The sequence below is a fragment of the Bison bison genome, unplaced genomic scaffold (assembly GCF_000754665.1).
Source record: "Bison bison bison isolate TAMUID 2011002044 unplaced genomic scaffold, Bison_UMD1.0 scf7180017864270, whole genome shotgun sequence".
NCBI lineage: Eukaryota > Metazoa > Chordata > Mammalia > Artiodactyla > Bovidae > Bison > Bison bison.
In genome coordinates, this window is record NW_011494842.1 from 8,589,823 (window position 1) to 8,593,366 (window position 3,544).

At 41.5% G+C, this 3,544-nt stretch overlaps 1 pseudogene; it reads right to left on the minus strand.

Moving 5' to 3' along the window:
• LOC104995020 overlaps positions 1-2,368 on the minus strand; it is a 6,461-nt pseudogene extending 4,093 nt beyond the window's left edge.
• Between the last annotated feature and the right edge of the window lie 1,176 nt (positions 2,369-3,544).

The following is a 3,544-nucleotide window of genomic DNA, read 5'->3' on the forward strand; positions in this document are numbered from 1 at the left end:
AGCCCAGCATTTCTCATGATGTACTCTGCATAAAAGTTAAATAAGCAGGGTGACAATATACAGCCTTGATGTACTCCTTTTCCTATTTGGAATCAGTCTGTTGTTCTATGTCCAGTTCTAACTGTTGCTTCCTGGCCTGCATACAGGTTTCTCAAGAGGCAGGTCAAGTGGTCTGGTATTCCCATCTCTTTCAGAATTTCCCACAGTTTATTGTGGATAAATAAATAAAATAAAGCTTTATCTGGGTATAATTTAAATTCTGAAATATGTGGCAAGCAATCAAGACATACTAGGGAATGTACATCAACTATACTTCAACAAAAATAAAAATAATTAAAATAAAAGATATGTTAGAAGAGAAGGGTGAAAAGAGACCAGGACCACAACTGCTCTTTGCTCTAAGATCAAGGCTGGAAAGATGGCAGCAGAGTCTCTGGGAAGTGTGGGGAGGGCTGATAATGAGAGCTTCACACTCTTTCCACGCCCCCCCCCCACCCCCCACCGCTTTTTGGCTGCTGGGTCTTGCGGGCTTCTCTAGTTGCAGCACTCAGGCTTAGTTGCTCCAGGGCATGTGGGATGTTAGTTTCCCAACCAGGGATCAAATACGAGTCCCCTGCATTGGAAGGTGGACTCAACCAACTTAACCACCAGAAAGTCCCTTCATACTCATGTTTGATGAACATTTATCACCTTCCATGTGTCAGGCTGGCTTCTGTCTCAAGACAGGAAGGGATCTTCTGGCTGGGAAGAGGTTTAGGAAAAATCAAGGATCTATCAGGTCTCTTCTGGGTACTGAATGTAAATGTTCCATAAATGTTCTGTAAAATGCTACACTATTATGATATCATCACCAGCAAGCTTAGTCTCTTTCTCGATCTCCTCTTGTGGCCTTTCTCCTTTGCTTTTCCTTTTTTTCTTTCTGACTTCTTAATTATGGGAAAATGTCAAACACATAACAAAAGTAGATAGAGCATAACAAATTCCGTGCACTCATTACCCAGCTTCAACAATTCTGAGCTCAGTCTTGTTTTATCAGCTGAGGACTGGAGATTCAGTTGACTCCCCCCATCCCCATGTGTGTGTGTGTGTGTGTTAATGAATTAAAAAGTTTATTAGCCATAAAAAAATTGATTCTTTAATTTTCGTTAAGTTCCCTGTAAAACAATAAGCTTACAGAAAATTTCTTCCTCATGAACAGAAAATCACTATGCTTTTTGGTCCAAGATATGTTGGGATTTTTTCCTTTCTTCTTCAGATGACAGACAGATGGACGTAGCGGAATCCATGAACAAGTGTACTTGCCCCAAATGTGCAACATAAATATAGAAACGATGAACGGAAGCCTCATAACTGATATTGGAACAGGGCCCTCTCTGAGCCCTGGTGAATCCTCTGTGTAGAATCGCCACATCCCCCCAGTGCCTGCTGAGGTCGTACGGCCTGTGCGCTTTGTTCCACAGCTGGCATTCTTCCTCTGCCAGACGGTGCTTTGCTTTGCTTTGCTGAGAGAGTGCCCTGAGGAGCCCACGTTAGTTAGCCCACAGCGGGTCAGGCCAGGCACGTTGAAGACGGGAGGGTGGTAGGGAACTGAAGTGAACTGCAGAGGAGCCCATGTGGTTTGTTTTTTTTAACTTTATTTTTATTTATTTGTTTGATTGTGCTGGGTCTTAGTTGTGGCATATGGAATCTTCAGCTGCGACATTAGTTGAGGTCTGCAAACTCTGGAGTCCGGTTTCCCAACCAAGGATTGAACCTGGGACCCCTGCCGTGGGAGTGCAGAGTCTTAGCCACTGGACCACCAGGGAAGTGCCCCCATGTTACTTTGAAACAAACCCAGAACATATCATTTCATATGTGAGCCTCTCAGCATTTATCTCTAAAAAGGTAAGGACTTAAAAAATCATGTAATCATCTTTCTTTAATGTCATCAAACATTTAGTCAGTGTTCAGATCCCACATCAACTGTTTATCAGGAGACGGAATGAGATTTCACAGATACAAAGCTCAGTCTCACAAGACCACCCTCCCCTTCAGGAATTTTGGTAGGGATTGCACTGAATCTGTAGCTTGCTTTGGATATTATTGCCATTTTAACACTATTAAGTCATTTAATCCATGAATAGGGGATATTTTGCTTGTTAGAATTTTAAGTCTGCTATGAGAGACCTTTGAAATAGTTCAGAGGATTAAATGTACTAAATATACAAGTGTTACTTGATACATTTAAAGGAATTAAATCAGTCAAGTGCATAGATAATGTTAACTGTTTAGGAAAATTCTGTTTAACTTCTGATTTTTTTTGGCCCCTCCATGCAGCATGTAGGATGTTAGTTACCCAACCAGGAATCAGATCCTCGTCCCCAGGCATTGGAAGTGTGGGTCCTAACCACTGGATCACAGGGAAGTCCCTTGAGTCTATTAAAGATTTATCTAAGGATGGTGGGAATTATTGATCTTATTTTTAAAATTAGTTTCTTAGAAAATAAAATAACAATGATTCAAAGTTTAGCTTAACTATACGGAAAGAAACAGATTTAAGAATTTGAAACTTTGGGGACTTCTCTGGTGGTCCAGTGGCTAAGACTTTGAGTTCCCAGTGGAGCCATCTAGGGTTCATTCCCTGCTCAGGGAACTAGATCCCACATGCTGCAACTAAAGACCCCACATACCCAAACTAAGACTTGGTGTAGGCAAATTAAATAAATAAATAAAAAGAATTGGAAACTTTGTCAAATTTAACATTAATCAGAACTCCAAAAAAAAAAAAAAGAACTCCAGAATCAATCACTATTCTTTTCCAGGCACAAGAACCCTCCTCAGAAAATAAAATGTCCAGGGAATTTCCTGGCAGTCTAGTGGTTAGGACTCCATACTTCAAACTGCAGGGGGCAAGGGGTTTGTTTGATCACAGGTTGGGGAAGTAAGATCTTGCAGCCAAATAAATAAATAGTCCAACTGTTACCTGGAATCTTCCACACGGTGGAGGGCGGAAAATCTCCTGGGTGAACTTTCCATACTTCTAACATACCACTGTAGCAGCTCTAAGCCTTCCAGAGAGAAATATAATAAGTATTCAATTAATGTTTATTGACTGAAAGTGATAGATTTAGATTTGCTTCACTGAAAGCAGTTAGTAGCTTGATAAATACTATGACCAACCTAGATAGCATATTGAAAAGCAGAGACATTACTTTGCCAACAAAGGTCCATCTAGTCAAGGCTATGGTTTTTCCAGTGGTCATGTATGGATGTGAGAGTTGGACTGTGAAGAAAGCTGAGCACTGAAGAATTGATGCTTTTGAACTGTGGTGTTGGAGAAGACTCTTGAGAGTCCCTTGGACTGCAAGAAGATCCAACCAGTCCATTGTGAAGGAGATTAGCCCTGGGATTTCTTTGGAAGGAATGATGCTACAGCTGAAACTCCAGTACTTTGGCCACCTCATGCGAAGAGTTGACTCATTGGAAAAGACCCTGATGCTGGGAGGGATTGGGGGCAGGAGGAGAAGGGGATGACAGAGGATGAGATGGTTGGATGGCATCACTG